Source organism: Gossypium arboreum, chromosome 2, assembly GCF_025698485.1.
Source record: "Gossypium arboreum isolate Shixiya-1 chromosome 2, ASM2569848v2, whole genome shotgun sequence".
Classification (NCBI taxonomy): domain Eukaryota; kingdom Viridiplantae; phylum Streptophyta; class Magnoliopsida; order Malvales; family Malvaceae; genus Gossypium; species Gossypium arboreum.
The window spans coordinates 97,732,134-97,751,491 of NC_069071.1; the positions used below are offsets into that span (position 1 = coordinate 97,732,134).

Here is a 19,358-nt window from a genome sequence, read left to right on the forward strand (position 1 = left end):
AGTTCAAATTATTGTGGATATTGAGCAAGTGAAATTGAGATAAATTACCTTGTATATGTTCGGCCATATAGGTAAGTACATGTAAGCTTATATTGAACTTGTATATTCGGCTACATGTGAGGTTATATTGAATTTTAGTATTCGATTACATGTGAACTTATATTGAAATTGTATACTCGGATATATGTAAAGTTATCTTAAATATGCATATTCGGCCATATGTGATGTTCTTTTGAATTTGAACTATAAGTTACATGTGATATTTTATTTAACTTTTATCTGTTCGGCCACATGTGATGATATAATAAATTTTGTGTATCCGGCCCTATATGTAAGTGTCTATGTGATGATATAATTGATCTTGTATAATTGGCTATATAAGAAATATTTATGTGATGTTACATAATTAATTTTTGAGCATTCGGCCAAGGTATCTTAATATGTTAAAGTATAACATTATTGATATAATTTGGTTAGTTTGAATGTTTTGATATTCAGTGAGTTGTTTATTTTGCTTAAGGCTTACTAAGCTAAGTTAGTTTACTCTGTGTGTGTTTTTGTTACTCTGTTTTATAGATTTTGCTCATAAGTTACGTAGTTTACTCTGTGTGTGTTTTTGTTACTCTGTTTTATAGATTTTGCTCGTAAGTTACGAGCTTGGGGATCGTTATTGAAGTCATCCACACTATCGTCAACTTTCGGTACTTTTAAAAGTCTATTTTCGAACTTATGGCATGTATAGGCTAATATGTATTTTGTTCAACTTTGAATATGTATATATATTGAGCCATGTGAATATGGCTTATCTTTAAAGTTTGGATTTGGTTATATTTGGTAATGGTTTATACTCATTTTGATTATAATGTTATGTGAAATGAAAGAACAGTATATGTCAATGGTGCTATATGTTTTGGAAATAGCTTGAAAATGATAGTTGGAATTGGTTGTGGTTGATATTTCGATCATGATGTGTATTTATATTTTGAATAAATATGATTTGATTTTGGAATATGTATAGTTAATTATAAATATAAGTTCATATGTTAAGCTTGTTTAGAAGATATTTTGATATGCATGATATAGGGTATGTTTTGGTTTTATGAAAAGAACTTAGTTCGGTTTGCATGTTAAGTGTATGTGTATTTAAAGTGATTAGTTATTGAATATAGATTGTAAGTGAGATAAAGATATTTACCAAATGAATAGTGATTTGAGTAATAATGCACTATAGGAGATATATGAATTTTTAATAAGATGTTAATTATATATATATGTACATGTTGTGTATTCGGATGAAGCTTGCCATAATGGTTTGGTTTATAATGAAAGTATACGTGTATATATATATACATTTGTTAATGAAAATGTGATTATTTGAATGGTATAGATTCTGTTAAATTTGAAGTATGATTTGTAAATGCAACATGATTATTAATTTGTTTGAATATGTGAACGTTCGGAATTATGGTTTTGTTCAGTAATGCCTCGTAACCCTAGTCCGGCGACAGATATGGGTTAGGAGTGTTACATATCCATCCATGATACCACATCAACACATCATATGAAACACTTAAACTTAAGCATGGAAAATAAGTAGGGTTACAACCCACATCAATATGAGCCACATCTTATGGCCATATACAAAAGAATAAGTATATCATCATAAGCCATTTCATTGGCTAGCCAAATGACACATATAACAAAATGACTATAACCCCATACATGCCATTTTAACAAAATGAAAGTTTCCTTATACCAAGCGAGACAAGTTGATAGTGTAGACAATGCTCCAACCGTCTTCTAATCTTCACGAGTCTTTCAGCTCTATAAGACAGGGAAAAGAAAGGGGGTAAGCATTAACATGCTTAGTAAGTTTGTATAACGGAAAGTAAACTTACCGGACATTTAAATACACAGTCATTATATGCCATGTCATCCATCAATTATAATTACACTTTTTCCTAACACATGCACTCAATCATCAAGTTAGTCTCAAATATACCCTTCCGGGGTAAATCTTTTCTGCAACACATGCAGGATCTCATTTCTCGTGTAATATATCATATCCATTAGGGTACAATAATCCAGATGGATTTTTACCTTCTTCCAAACAATTTAGGGATTTAGAGAAATTTCATGTAATTTATCTTTCATTCATCACACAATCAGTTCATCGCAACAATAGAATCAATACATTTATACAGATAACCGGTTGAGTTACACTAACTTACCTGATAGTCGTTCCGGATTAGTATCTCGGTTATTCCAAAACCTTTCATTTTCCACGATCGACCTCTGGAACTAGTTCCCCGGGATCTATATCAGTGAAAATAGATTATTAATACCTCACGTTGTTCATTTCCGGCCTAAAACTTATCCTAGGGAAAAATGATTGTTTCACCCCTAACCTTTTCTCTCTTTTTACAATTTAGTCCTAAGGCTCGTATAATGAAATGCATGTAATTTCTTGGATACCCAAGCCTAGCCAAATATTTTTCATAATTATAGCAACCCACATTTTCTTTCATTTCACATTTTTATTGTAACACCCCGAATCCGAGACCATCGCCGGTGTCGGACACGAGGGGTTAACAAGCCAAATCCACATATTTCACCCACCAATTTGACATTTCCAGACAGGCTGGAAATCTACGTCACTGTCACCTTAAAAATCATATCTCGAGTTTCAAAACTCGGAAACTGATTCCGTAAATTTTCCCTGAATTTAGACTCATATATACATCCATGTATTTATTTCTATAATTTTTGGTCGGACCAATTGGTACATTTTATTATTTAAAGTCACCCATGTTACAGGGATCGACTGCTCTGATCTTCGCACGTTACAACTTGAATATCTCTCTGTACAGGGCTTTAATACTGGTGCCGTTTGTTTCTAATGAAACTAGACTCAAAATGGAATCTGTACATATAAGACATGACTCCTAATTCTTTCTGGATAATTTATAATAAATTTTTAAAGTTGCGACAGGGGACCCAGAAACCATTCTGGCCCTATCTCACAATAGCTTTAATATCTCTTAACATGTAACTCCTATGACCGTTTGGTTTATTCCACATGAAAGTAGACTCATTAAGGTTCATTTACATAATTTATTCACTATTTAATACCATTCCTACAAATTTTGGTGATTTTTCAAAACCACACCACTGCTGCTGCCAGCATCTGTTTTCAAAGTAACCATTACCTATTTCATGATTTCCACGATTCAAATGGCCCTTTTGCACCCATAGCACAAAGTGTGATTATGATTAACCATTCCAATGGCTAATCCTTTCAAACAATTTCATACCCCATAATGATTATCATACAAACTATTATAGAATCATACTAAAACGATATAAGCCATTTTCGCATGGCTATCCAAGCTTACACAAAACCGAAAGGTACATGACCTTCAACATTAGGGTAGTCCTATACATGCCATTTCAAAGTTCAACCAAAATTATACCAAAATGGAGGCTTTGATAGTGTAGATGACTTCACTTTAATGATCCCGAATCCGATTGCTACGAGCAAAATCTATAAAACAGAGAGCCAAAGCAACGGAGTAAGCATTTTTATGCTTAGTAAGTCTCAAGAAATAAAATCAGCTTTAACCAAAGCATTACATTCACATAGCCAAATGAATCATTTCATTAATACACATTCACATAATCATACTTACTTCACCATCCCAACTCTTATGTTCATACACAAATAACGGCTTCGTTAGGCCGATAACTCGTTCCATCATAGGAGCGAATATTCATAAGCTCTTACTCCTAGCGCGCAAAGCACACACAACACATACCTTGTTATTGGGAAGTTTCACAAGTGCATTAGCTGAAAATTTTCCAGCAAGCTTATAATTTTCAAATCGCATACCTTCGGAGTTTAACCGGATATAGCTACTCGTTCAAACGCCTTCGGGACATAGCCCGGTTATGGTAACCCGCACAAAGGCCTTCGGGACTTAACCCGGATTAATTTGCACAAATGCCTTCGGGTCTTAGCCCATATGTAGTCACTAGCACAATTGCCTTCGGGTCTTAACCCGGATGTAATTACCAGCATAAATGTCTTCGGGACTTAGCCCGGATATCATTCAATTGCTCATGCACACATTTACATCAGTAATCATTTCCCATTCATATTTCATTTTCGTTACTAAGGCTCAAACACAAACATATCACTAGCATAATCGCCTTCGGAACTTAGTCCGGGTATCATTCAAATACTCATACACACATAAATCAATAGTCATTACACATCAATTTTTCATTTCACATAATTCGAGTAGGGTCATTTCTTGAGGACTTACCTCGGATGTTGTCGAACGGCTTTGACGGCTATTCGATCACTTTTCCTTCCCTTATCCAATTGTGGCCCTCTAAGCTCTTGAGCTAATTCAAACAAATTCAATTTATTAAAGTCTCGCTTGCTAGCCTTGGCGAATACATCATTGATTCAACATCACATAACTAAGCACTTTAGTCAATTTTCTTTAATTACGCACACATTCTACCTTAGCTCACAACAAGGTAGCCGATTACCTAAGTCAAGAATAGGCATCATTAAGCTTGCCTCTAACCGAATGCATGCACAATAATTCCCCTCATGTGGCCGATTATGCTTAGTCATTCTTGCATAAAATCAAAAATAAATTGCAAGATTTTCGCATCATATGTACTAGGCCGAATGTACATGCAAATTTCACAACATTCTTCAACAAACTTCTTCTTTAAACAACATATTCATCACTTTCTTCATAATCAAAATATCATGTGCAATCATATATACACATATAAGTGCAAGGCGAATTTCAAGGTGTCCATAGCCATCCAAAACACAAATTTTAACTAACATGCAAGAAGCATGAACCATGCTCATGAATGCATCATGGCCGAATACATCACAATCATGCCCTTTCAACTTCAATCATGGTTAAACAAAAAAACTCAATGTCTTACTTAAAATTGGTACAAAGAAGTTTCAAGAGTAGTCAATCCATCATTGCATGCATCATTAGCAAGCTTCACATTTAGCATGCAATGGCTTTAACACAATAACAACATTGGCCAAATGCCATTTCCATGGCATAACAAGGATTTGAACCATGGCTAACATGCACATCAAGTTAGCAACCAAAACATGCATGAAACTCCTAACACAACCTCATACATACCTTAATCTTGATGCAAATTTAGCCAAATCTCCTTCTAGATCTCTTCTAAACCAAGCATGAAGCAAAAATCCTATCTCCTCCCTTAGTATTTTCGGCCAAAAAGGAAAGAACAAGGATGAACAATTTTTTTCTTGTTTTTCTTTCACTTGCACGGCAATGGGGGAAAGGATGAGCTATTTTTTTGATTTTTTTTTTGTTTCTCATCCAACATCATTAATTATTTTATCATTTAATTCATCATGCATTAACAAAACATGTTTCAACATGTTTTCTTTGCCCATAAACCATGTCATGGCCGGCCACTAGCTTGTTTTGGGGAAATTTGACATGCAAGTCCATAGTTTTGCATGCATGCTTTAATTAGTCATCACACATTTCCCTATCGTACTTTCAAAGTTCACTACTAAGTCCCTTCTAGTGAAATTCACCTTTATAACACTAAATCAATCATAAAAAATGTCACACATGAACACACACATACTATAGGCATCAAAATAAATTTTAAATTATTTTTTTTATGCCTCGGTTTTGTAGTCCCGAAACCACATCCCAACTAGGGTCAATTTTGGGCTGTCACAACTCTCCCCCACTTAAGAAATTTTCGTCCCCGAAAATCTTACCGGTAAATAGGGTTGGGTATCGCTCTTTCATAGAGTTCTCGGTTTCCCAAGTAGCTTCTTCTATCCCGTGTTTGAGCCATAACAATTTCACTAGCGGAACCCGCTTGTTTCGCAACTCTTTCACTTCACGTGCCAGGATACGAATCGGTTCTTCCTCATAACTCATATTGGCTTGAATTTCAACTTCTGATGGATCAATCACGTGCGATGGATCGATCTATAGCGTCAAGCATTGAAACATGGAAGACGTTGAATCTTTTCGAGTTCGGGGCAAAATCAAACGATACGCGAATCGGGCCAACTCGTTCGAGATTTCAGACGGCCCAATGAATCTCGGCTCAACTTGCCCTTACGGCCGAATCTGAGTATCTTTTTCCACGGCGAAACTTTAAGAAACACTTTATCTCCCACCTGATACTCAATGTCCTTTCGTTTCAAATCCGCGTACGACTTCTGACGATCGGAGGCTATTTTCGACTTTCACGGATTACTTTTACTTTCTGTTCAAATCATTAATCAAATCCACTCAAAATTTTGTTTTCATCGAGCTCGGTCCAAAACAATGGTGTACGGCATTTACGCCTCGCACAAAGCTTCAGAAGGCGCCATCTTAATACTTGATTGAAAACTATTGTTGTGGCGAATTCAATCAAAGGTAGGTACCGCTCCCATGAACCATCGAACTCGAGGATGCAACATCTCAACATATCCTCAAGTATCTGAATTATCCACTCGGATTGACCATCGGTTTGGGGGTGAAAGGCGGTCTTTGAAATGCAACTTGGTACCCAAAGCTTCTTGCAATTTCTTCCAAAATCGCGAGGTGAACCTCGGATCTCTATCCGACACAATGTAAATCGGTACCCGTGTAATCTCACAACTGAGAAACGTACAATTCAGCTAGTTTATCCAATGAGAAATCCGACGCACAGGATAAAGTGAGCCGACTTAGTCAATCTATCAACAACAACCCAAATCGCATCCTTCTTACTTGTCGACAATGGCGGTCCGGACACAAAGTCCATTGTGACTCGATCCCATTTCCACTCGGGTCGTGATCGGTCAAGTAATCCTCAAGGCACTTGATGTTCCGCTTTCACTTGTTGACATATTAAACATCTTGAAACAAAGTCGAGATGTCTCGTTTCATACCATACCACCAAAACCGACGTTTCAAATCGTTGTACATCTTCGTACTCCCCGGGTGGATTGCCATTCGGCTACAATGGGCTTCGTTCAGAATTATCAAAATAAGTTCCGAATTCCTTGGAACACACAGACATCTTCTGAACCTCAAACAATCGTCATCATTGATCTGAAACTCCTATTCCTTGTTCGAACACACTCGACCCGTTTTGCAACCAACTCATCGTCGACCTTCTGAGCTTCACAAATTTGATGTATCAATAATGGTTTGGCTTTCAATTCAGCTACTAACACATTGTCGGATCGAACGGACAAGTGCACATTCATCGCTCGTAAAGCGAATAATGATTTACGACTCAAGGCATCCGCAACCACATTCGCTTTTCCCGGGTGATAGTCAATGACCAGCTCATAATCCTTTAACAGCTCGAGCCAACGTCTTTGTCGCAGATTTAAGTCTCTTTGGGTCATCAAATATTTGAGACTTTTGTGATCCGAGTACACATGGCACCTCTCACCAAATAAGTAATGTCGCCAAATCTTCAAGGCGAATACGATGGCAGCCAATTCGAGATCATGGGTCGGATAATTTTTCTCGTGTGGCTTTAATTGCCTCGACGCATAGGCCACAACTCGACCTTCTTGCATTAATACGCAACCTAACCCAAGTAGGGAGGCGTCACTATAGATGACAAACTCTTTGCCAGATTCGGGTTGCACTAGAATTGGGGCTTCAATCAAATAAGTTTTCAGTTGATCGAAACTTTTCTGACATTTCTCCGTCCATTCGAACTTAACATCCTTTTGGAGTAGCTTCGTCATCGGCGTGGCTATCGTTGAGAAACCTTTTACAAATCGTCGGTAATAACCTAAGAAGCCCCAAAAAGCTCCGAACCTCAAGAATATTTCTGAGGCTTCCAATTAAGTATGGCTGAAATTTTATTCGGTCGACTCGAATACCCGATCACGGATACCACATGACCCAAGAAGCTAACCTCTCTTAACCGAACTCACACTTGCTTAACTTAGCATATAATTGCTTATCCCGTAAAATTTGCAGACTAACCTCGTGTGTTCAAAGATGTTCGGTCTCATTTCTTGAATAGACCAAGATGTCATCAATGAACACGACTACGAATCGATCCAAATATGGTCGAAGATCCGATTCATTAAATCCATAAATACCGCAGGGCATTAGTAAGCCCAAACGGCATCACTAGGAACTCATAGTGACCATATCTCGCTCAAGGCGCCTCTTGGGTACGTCCAATCTCAAATTCGCAATTGATAATAGCCCGATCTCAAATCTATTTTCGAGAACACCGAGGCTCCTTCAGCTTGATCGAACAAGTCATCGATACGTGGTAACGGATATTTGTTCTTTATCGTCGCTTTATTAAGTCGACGATAGTCGATGCACACCTCATGGTTCCATCCTTCTTTTCACAAACAACACCGGCGCACCCAAAGGCGAAAAACTCGGCGAGCAAAACCTCTATCCACCAATTCTTGCAACCGAGCTTTCAACTCCTTTAATTCCGTTGGTGCCATACGATACGGAGCTATCGAATTGGAGTGGTACCGGTACCAATTCGATGCCAAATTCTATTTCCCGAACAGTGGTAAACCCGCAATTCTTCGTGGAAAACATCCGTATTCACAAACCACCGCATCGATTCGGGTTTCTTTTCGATTCCTTGTCATCGAGCACATACGCAAGGTACGCTTCGCACCCTTTTCTTACATATTTCCGCCAACATTGCCGATATTACACCGGTAACCCTTTAAGTCCGTAGACTCAACCCGAATTATCTCGTTATTCGCAGACCTCAAATCGATAGTCTTGCTTTTGCAATTTATAACCGCATCGTGCATGGTCAACCAATCCAAACCAAGAATAACGTCAATTCATCGAACGGCAAAAGCATCAAGTCCGCCGGAAAACAAGAACCTCGGAACACTAGGGACTTTTCTTGCACACTTTGTTGACAAGCACGTAATGACCCAAGGGTTTGACACCGAATTACAAACTCAAGAGACTCAATAGGCAAAGTCTTATCGGATGCTAAGGTTTCACATATATAAGAATGAGTAGAACCAGGTCAATCAAAGCAATCACATTAGTATTGAAAAGAGTGAAAGTACCGGTAATGACATCCGGTGAGGCAAATCCTCGGCGTCGCGTATGGCATAAGTCCTAGCAGAGCACGAGCCTCGGATCCGATGGTAGCATCTCTAGATCCTCTCGACCGCCACTAACATTGCCCACATTTCTAGGTGGCCTACCTCGGCGAAGGTAGCACCCGGGTTTCTACTCGACTTACATTTTGTTCAAGCAACCTCGGGCAATCCTTCATAAGGTGGTCGGCCGATCCACACTTATAGCAGAGCGATCACGGAACCAACAGCTCCCCGAATGCCATTTGCCACAATGCGACACTCGCCTCTCTCGCGATCATTTCCACCATCGGCGATCAAGTGACTCGTGTGGTCACAGGGGTCGATCGCGTCCTCGTCTAGAAAAGCCCGGCGCCTCTAGATCGGCTCACATCATCTCGAAATCTCTTCGATGCTGTTGAAGAGACTTTCCGAGGACCTTTTCGAATTCTCCGGTTCCCACATCAACTTTTTGTTTCTCCTTTCTAAGTTCTTCGGCTTTACAAGCTCGCTCAACAAGTACTACGAACTCTCGATTTCGAGAATGCCAACGAACATCCTTATATCATCATTCAGCCCATCCTCGAAGCGTTTACATAATAGCTTGGACGAAATGCATTCTCGCGTCATCGGCTAAGCCTCACAAATTTTCGTTCGTAGTCGATGAATCGACATAGAACCTTGCTTAAGATCAAGAAATTCCTTCGCTTTTGGTCGATGAATCTCGATGATATACTTTTTCGAACTCGGTTTGAAAGAATTCCCAAGTCACTTGCTCTCTAGGCACCACGAAGTCGAGTACTCCACCAATAATAGGCGGAATCGCGTAGCAAGGAGATGGCACACTTTAAGCACTCATCGGTGTACAAGATAGCTCATCGAGCACCGGATAGTGTTATCCAACCAAAATTCAGCTTGCTCGACATCGTCGCTATCCGTAGCCTTGAATTCAAGTGGCCCCATGTTTACGAATTCACGACGGGGCTTACTTGACCTTATTTGGTCGATTCATGGGAGGTATTGTAGGTGGGGGTTGCATTAGTCGGGAATGGAGGTTGTGGAGCGACCTGTTAGTTCGAATGTATTGGTTGAACCAATCATTCATCACACTATAAAAGGCTTGCCTAGCCTCATCATTCGGATTGTCGGCCATAGGTTGAGAGTCCGTCGCCTTGTCCCTTGCGCGGAGCAAGCGCCACACTCTCCACATCATCACTATTGCTCGATTGGGATCGGGATCCATTGCTATAAACAAACACAAATTCAAATTTTCAGAAATCTCCACACTATCAATTTATCACTTAATGGCATGTATAGCTAGACCCCAAACATATTACGGTAGTCCTAGAATCGACTAAACCGTGGCTCTGATACCAATAAAATTGTAACACCCCGAATCCGAGACCATCGCCGGTGTCGGACACGAGGGGTTAACAAGCCAAATCCACATATTTCACCCACCAATTTGACATTTCCAGACAGGCTGGAAATCTACGTCACTGTCACCTTAAAAATCATATCTCGAGTTTCAAAACTCGGAAACTGATTCCGTAAATTTTCCCTGAATTTAGACTCATATATACATCCATGTATTTATTTCTATAATTTTTGGTCGGACCAATTGGTACATTTTATTATTTAAAGTCACCCATGTTACAGGGATTTACTGCTCTGATCTTCGCACGTTACAACTTGAATATCTCTCTGTACAGGGCTTTAATACTGGTGCCGTTTGTTTCTAATGAAACTAGACTCAAAATGGAATCTGTACATATAAGACATGACTCCTAATTCTTTCTGGATAATTTATAATAAATTTTTAAAGTTGCGACAGGGGACCCAGAAACCATTCTGGCCCTATCTCACAATAGCTTTAATATCTCTTAACATGTAACTCCTATGACCGTTTGGTTTATTCCACATGAAAGTAGACTCATTAAGGTTCATTTACATAATTTATTCACTATTTAATACCATTCCTACAAATTTTGGTTATTTTTCAAAACCACACCACTGCTGCTGCCAGCATCTGTTTTCAAAGTAACCATTACCTATTTCATGATTTCCACGATTCAAATGGCCCTTTTTGCACCCATAGCACAAAGTGTGATTATGATTAACCATTCCAATGGCTAATCCTTTCAAACAATTTCATACCCCATAATGATTATCATACAAACTATTATAGAATCATACTAAAACGATATAAGCCATTTTCGCATGGCTATCCAAGCTTACACAAAACCGAAAGGTACATGACCTTCAACATTAGGGTAGTCCTATACATGCCATTTCAAAGTTCAACCAAAATTATACCAAAATGGAGGCTTTGATAGTGTAGATGACTTCGACTTTAATGATCCCGAATCCGATTGCTACGAGCAAAATCTATAAAACAGAGAGCCAAAGCAACGGAGTAAGCATTTTATGCTTAGTAAGTCTCAAGCAATAAAATCAGCTTTAACCAAAGCATTACATTCACATAGCCAAATGAATCATTTCATTAATACACATTCACATAATCATACTTACTTCACCATCCCAACTCTTATGTTCATACACAAATAACGGCTTCGTTAAGGCGATAACTCGTTCCATCATAGGAGCGAATATTCATAAGCTCTTACTCCTAGCGCAAAGCACACACAACACATACCTTGTTATTGGGAAGTTTCACAAGTGCATTAGCTGAAAATTTTCCAGCAAGCTTATAATTTTCAAATCGCATACCTTCGAGTTTAACCGGATATAGCTACTCGTTCAAACGCCTTCGGGACATAGCCCGGTTATGGTAACCCGCACAAAGGCCTTCGGGACTTAACCCGGATTTCACAATTTGCACAAATGCCTTCGGGTCTTAGCCCATATGTAGTCACTAGCACAATTGCCTTCGGGTCTTAACCCGGATGTAATTACCAAGATAAATGTCTTCGGACTTAGCCCGGATATCATTCAATTGCTCATGCACACATTTACATCGAGAATCATTTCCCATTCATATTTCATTTTCGTTACTAAGGCTCAAACACAAACATATCACTAGCATAATCGCCTTGAACTTAGTCCGGTATCATTCAAATACTCATACACACATAAATCAATAGTCATTACACATCAATTTTTCATTTCACATAATTCGAGTAGGGTCATTTCTTGAGGACTTACCTCGGATGTTGTCGAACGGCTTTGACGGCTATTCGATCACTTTTTCCTTCCCCTTATCCAATTGTGGCCCTCTAAGCTCTTGAGCTAATTCAAACAAATTCAATTTATTAAAGTCTCGCTTGCTAGCCTTGGCCGAATACATCATTGATTCAACATCACATAACTAAGCACTTTAGTCAATTTTCTTTAATTACGCACACATTCGGCCTTAGCTCACAACAAGGTAGCCGATTACCTAAGTCAAGAATAGGCATCATTAAGCTTGCCTCTAACCGAATGCATGCACAATAATTCCCCTCATGTGGCCGATTATGCTTAGTCATTCTTGCATAAAATCAAAAATAAATTGCAAGATTTTCGCATCATATGTGTACTAGGCCGAATGTACATGCAAATTTCACAACATTCTTCAACAAACTTCTTCTTTAAACAACATATTCATCACTTTCTTCATAATCAAAATATCATGTGCAATCATATATACACATATAAGTGCAAGGCCAATTTCAAGGTGTCCATAGCCATCCAAAACACAAATTTTAACTAACATGCAAGAAGCATGAACCATGCTCATGAATGCATCATGGCCGAATACATCACAATCATGCCCTTTCAACTTCAATCATGGTTAAACAAAAAAACTCAATGTCTTACTTAAAATTGGTACAAAGAAGTTTCAAGAGTAGTCAATCCATCATTGCATGCATCATTAGCAAGCTTCACATTTAGCATGCAATGGCTTTAACACAATAACAACATTGGCCAAATGCCATTTCCATGGCATAACAAGGATTTGAACCATGGCTAACATGCACATCAAGTTAGCAACCAAAACATGCATGAAACTCCTAACACAACCTCATACATACCTTAATCTTGATGCAAATTTAGCCAAATCTCCTTCTAGATCTCTTCTAAACCAAGCATGAAGCAAAAATCCTATCTCCTCCTTAGTATTTTCGGCCAAAAGGAAAGAACAAGGATGAACAATTTTTTCTTGTTTTTCTTTCACTTGCACGGCAATGGGGAAAGGATGAGCTATTTTTTGATTTTTTTTGTTTCTCATCCAACATCATTAATTATTTTATCATTTAATTCATCATGCATTAACAAAACATGTTTCAACATGTTTTCTTTGCCCATAAACCATGTCATGGCCGGCCACTAGCTTGTTTTGGGGAAATTTGACATGCAAGTCCATAGTTTTGCATGCATGCTTTAATTAGTCATCACACATTTCCCTATCGTACTTTCAAAGTTCACTACTAAGTCCCTTCTAGTGAAATTCACCTTTATAACACTAAATCAATCATAAAAAATGTCACACATGAACACACACATACTATAGGCATCAAAATAAATTTTAAATTATTTTTTTTTTATGCCTCGGTTTTGTAGTCCCGAAACCACATCCCAACTAGGGTCAATTTTGGGCTGTCACATTTCTACCTATTTTCACACCTTTTACAAAATGGTCCCTTAAGCCATTTCCATGAAAAACTACTTAGTAAAAGTTGTTTACTATCCTTTAAACTCTCCTATTGCTCCATAACTATCAAAACACAAGCATCTCATGCATGGGTAAATTTCTAAACATGAACCCTAGCTTGAAATATGGGTTGAAATAGAGAGAGCATGTTACGAGGATCTCAAAAATACGAAGAACGTTAAAAATAGGGCTAGAGAGCACCTACTATTGAGCTTGAAATATTGAAAACCCTAGCTATGGAGAGCATGCAAATTTCCGTAGCTATGGAGAAGAAGATGAATGATTTTTTTTGCTTGATTTTCCCTTTTTATTTCATATATTACTAAAAGACCAAAATGCCCTTCCTTGCTAAACTTTCAAAATTTTCCATGCATGCCTATTTTTTTCCAAAAACTTAGGAATTGGGAAAATTACTCTTTAAGGCCTTCTAATTAATAATCCAAATCAATTTCATAAAAATTGCTTCTAGAACCCAAGTTTTGCAACTTATTCAATTTAGTCCTTAATTTCCAATTGGACACCTTATACTTAGAATTTCTTCATGAAACTTTAACACATGCTTATTTTCCTATCCTAGACCTCATAATAATCATAAAATAAATATTTTAATGTTATATTTGTTGTCTCAAAACCACTATTCCGACTAGGCCTAATTTTTGGAATGTTACATTTCTCCCTCTTAAGGACTTTCGTCCTCGAAAGTCTTACCAGTAAACAAGATTGGATATTGACTTCTCATGGCTTCTTTAGGTTCCCAAGTGGCCTCTTTCACTCTGTTTCTATGCCAAAATACTTTTACCAAACCTATATTCTTGTTCCTCAACTGTTTGACTTCTCGAGCTAAAATCTTGACCGATTCTTCACCATAAATCATATCCGGTCTAATTTCAACTTCCATTGTTGAAATCATATGGGAGGGGTCTGATATATATCTTCATAACATGGATACATGAAATACATCATGAATCTTTTCCAATTCAGGTGGCAATGCTAAACGATAGGCTAATGGTCCAACTCTTTCAGTGATCTTATATGGTCTAATAAACCTTAGACTTAGTTTGCCCTTTCGACCAAATCTCAAGACCTTTTTCCATGGAGACACTTTCAAGAATACTTTATCTCCGACTTGAAGCTCAATCTTTGTTCTCTTTAAATCAGTATATGACTTTTGTCTATCCGATGTCGCTTTCAAACAATCTCGTATCGCTTTAACTTTTTCTTCAGTCTCCTTGATTAAATCAACTCCATGAATTTAACTTTCTTTAAGTTCTACCCAATACAAAGGAGTCTGACACTTTCTGCCATATAATGCCTCATAAGGTTCCATTTTTAAACTCGCCTGGAAACTGTTATTGTATGCAAATTCTACCAAAGGTAAGTATTTTTCCCAACTACCCTGAAATTCGAGGATGCAACACCATAACATGTCCTTAAGAATTTAAATTGTTCGCTCGTATATACCATCTGTCTGCCAGTGGAATGCCGTACTAAAACTCAACTTTGTACCCATGGCTTCTTGTAGTTTCTTCCAAAACCTCGAAGTAAATCTCGGGTCCCTATCTAAAATGATAAACAACGGTACCCCGTGTAATCTCACAATCTCGGATATGTACAAGTCGGCCAATCTATCAAGAGAATAATATGTTCGTACCAAAATAAAGTGAACCGACTTCGTTAATCTATCAATAACAACCCAAACAACATCTTTCTTTTTTGGGCTCAATGGCAATCCAGTCACGAAATCCATGGTAACCCTATCTCACTTCCATTCGGGGACCATCATAGGCTGTAATAAACCCTAAGGTACTTTGTGTTCAGCCTTAACCTATTGGCATATCAAGCATCTTGATACAAATTCGGAGATATCCCTTTTCATGTCGTTCCACTAGTACATTTTCTTTAAGTTATTGTACATCTTGGTACTTCCTAGATGAATAAACAGACGACTATCATGCTCCTCTTGTAAAATTTTCCGAATAAGCTTGTCATCTCTTGGTACATAGACCTTATCTCTAAACATCAAGCAACCATCGAAACTAACCCGAAAATTTGATTCAATGCCTGACTCACATTGAGTTCTCTTGGCTTATAAGTCATTATCATAAATCTGAGCATCACAGATTTCCTAAAGAAATGTCAGTCTAGCTCTTAACTCTGCCAAGACCGAACCATCATCCAACAACGCCAACTGCGTGTTCAAAGCTCTCAAAGTGAACAAGGATTTCTTGCTTAGTGCATCAGCGACCACATTCACCTTTCTTGGGTGGTAATCAATGATCAGCTCATAATCTTTAATCAAATCTAACCATCTCTGTTGTGTCAGATTCAATTCCTTTTGAGTCATCAAATGCTTCAAACTTTTATGATTGGTGAATACACGGCAAGTTTCACCATACAAATGGTGTCTCCAAATCTTCAAGGCAAATACAATAGCAGCTAGCTCCAAGTCGTGTGTTGGATAATTTTTCTCGTGTAGCTTTAGTTACCTCGAAGCATAAGCTATCATCTTGCCCTCTTGCATAAGCACGCAACCCAGTCCATTTAAGGACGCATCACTATAGACCACGAATTCTTTTCCCGGCTTGGGTTGCACTAGAATTGGAGCTTCGGTCAGTAGTGTCTTTAGCTTCTCAAAACTCTGCTGACACTTCTCTGACCATTCAAACTTAACATCTTTTTGGAGTAGTCTAGTCATCAGAGTGACGATCATAGAAAAGCCTTTCATAAAGCGTCGGTAGTAACTGGCTAAGCCCAAAAAGCTTCTAACCTTAGTTACATTCTTTGACGGCTTCCACTCGACAATGGTAGATACATTATTTGGATCAACTCGGATGCCATCACCCGACACAATGTGACCCAAAAATCCAAACTCTCAGAGCCAAAACTTGCTCTTGCTGAATTTAGCATATAACTGTTTGTCCCGTAAAGTCTGTAAAATAGTTCTCAGATGTTCCGCATGTTTAGCTCATCCTTGGAATAAATCAGGATGTCATCAATAAATACAACAAAAAACTTGTCTAAGTATGGCCGAAATATCTTGTTTATCAAGTCTATAAACACAGGTGGAGCATTCGTCAACCCAAAAGGCATCACAAGAAATTCATAATGGCCATACCCTGTTCTAAAAGCGGTCTTAGGTATGTCCGACTCTTTAACTCGCAACTGGTAGTAGCCAGATCTCAGATCTATTTTAGAAAACACAGTGGCTCCCATCAACTGATCAAACAAGTCGTCAATCTTTGGCAACAGATACTTATTCTTAATAGTTACCTTGTTGAGTTGTTGGTAATCTATACATAGTCTCATCGAACCATCTTTCTTTTTTACAAATAATACGGGAGCACCCTACGGTGAAAAGCTTGGTCTTGCGAAACCTTTATCGGTCAATTCTTGCAATTGTGCTTTTAATTCTTTCAACTCGGTTGGTGCCATCCAATACAGGGCAATAGAAATAGGCGTTGTTCCAGGCACAAGCTCAATACCAAATTCTACCTCTCTGACAAGAGGTAAACCGAGCAACTCTTCCGGAAACACATCTGGGTAATTGCATACTATCGGTACCAACTCAATGCTCAACTCAGATTCCTTAGAGTTCAGTACAAAAGCAAGGTAAGCTTCATACCCTTTTCTCATATACCTTTGAGCCATTATTGAGGTAATCACGGCCGGTGCCATCTGAGTATTTCAATTCAATATACTTGCTACCACAATTTACAATTACATCATGCACAGGTAACCAATCCATGCCAAGTATTACATCAAACTTATCGAAGGGAAAAAGCATAAGGTTAGTCGAAAAACAATGACCTTGGATCATCAAAAGACAATTCTTACAAACCTTATCTACTAATACAGACTTGCCTAGAGGGTTTGACACCTTGATCACAAACTCCATAGGTTTTACAGACATTTTCATACTAGACGCCAATTTCATGCAAATATACGAATGGGTTGATCCTGGGTCAATCAAGGTAATAACATGTACATTATGAAGAGAAAATGTACCCGTAATGACATTAGGAGCTGAGGCTTTCTCTCTAGCATGTATAGCATAAGTTCTTGCCAGAGCTTGAGCCTCTGATCTGGTAATAGAGTCCTTTGCAACATTTCAACCACCGCTGCTACTTCTGGAATATCTTGGAGGCTTACCTTGAGAGGCAGGAACATTTGGTTTCAGAGTTGGCTCGATCTCCCTGTTATTTTGCTCCGGACAATCTTTAAGGAAGTGGTCGAGAGAACCACACCTAAAGCATGCCCCACTCCTCTTTCGGCACTCTTCGGAATGGAGTTTAAAACAGTTGTTACACCGCGGCTTTTGATTTCCCACACTTCCCACACTAGCCATCATGAGAGAGGGAGACCGCGAATTGGGGCGTTTAGAGCTTCTTGCTCTACTCGAATATCCCACTGATGAATTGGAATGTTCCTAATGGTTTCTCGACTTCTTTATGGGAGTTGTGTATATCTTATCCATGAATCTTTTACTGAGAACTCGGGATTTCCTCTTTGCTTGCTTCTTTTCATTACTTAACTCTTCAGCTTTCTTGGTCATGCCGGCCAGCACAGCAAACTCTCTTATCTCAAGTACTCCAATCAATAGTTTAACATCCTCGTTTAGTCCTTCTTCGAAGTGCTTGCACATTTTCACCTTAGTCTGGACCCACTCTCGAGCATACTGGCTCAGTTGGACAAATTCCTTTTTGTATTCTGCACAGTCCGATTTCCTTTCTTAAGTTCTAGAAATTCCTTTCTTTTCTAGTCCAGAAACCTTTAACTAACGTACTTCTTTTTAAACTCAGCTTGGAAAAACTCCCATGTAATATTTTCCTTCTGTACCACTGAGGATACAGTCTTCCACCAGTGGTATACAGTATCCTTCAAAAGAGATACAACATACTTTAAGCATTCCTTGGGTGTACACGATAACTCGTACAGTGTTCTCGAGCCAGAACTCAACTCGTTCAGCATCATCATTGATCTTAGCCCTAAACTCTTCAGCTCTGTATTTCCTAAGTTTATCCACTGGGGCCTTACAAATTCTCATGGGTGTCATAACTTGTGGCATTTCTTCTTCAGGTCGAGCAGGGAGAGGAGGAGGTCGTGGTATATTGGGGTTGTTCCTTGGGTAGTCACCAAACCACTCATCCATCATCTCGAAAAAGGTGGCTCTCACCTCTTTTCGACCCTCAAACATGGACCTTTTACCTCTACTAGAGGTAACTTGCTGTACGGAAGCTGGAGCATGGCTCTTGGCTCCCTCGGACTCATCTTGAGCTTGATCGGAAGACATTACTATATTCAAATACAATTAAAAAGGTTAGGAGATGTCACACTATCAAAGCTTGTAAAATGGCATGTATAGCTAAACTCGATACATGCTACATTAGTCTGAGAATCGACTAAATCGTAGCTCTAATACCACTAAATGTAACACTCCTAAACTGTACCCGGGACCAGGACAAGGTACAAGGCATTACTGAACATAAATATGGACAATTTGGAAAATACGGTTTATAAAATTTTGTTCCAATTTAAAACCAATCGAATAAAATCACATTGTCCCTATGACGGACCTACGAGGTCCAAAACATG

The 19,358-nt window shown here is 38.5% G+C and overlaps 1 long non-coding RNA gene across 1 annotated transcript; it reads right to left on the reverse strand.

Annotated features, from left to right (window-relative positions):
• Positions 1–11,142: 11,142 nt before the first annotated feature.
• LOC128283840 (uncharacterized) lies at positions 11,143–12,389 on the reverse strand. Its single transcript, XR_008274239.1, has 2 exons — positions 12,278–12,389; positions 11,143–11,500 (listed from the first exon to the last, which is right to left on the reverse strand). It is a non-coding gene; the product is annotated as an uncharacterized LOC128283840 (long non-coding RNA).
• Between the last annotated feature and the right edge of the window lie 6,969 nt (positions 12,390–19,358).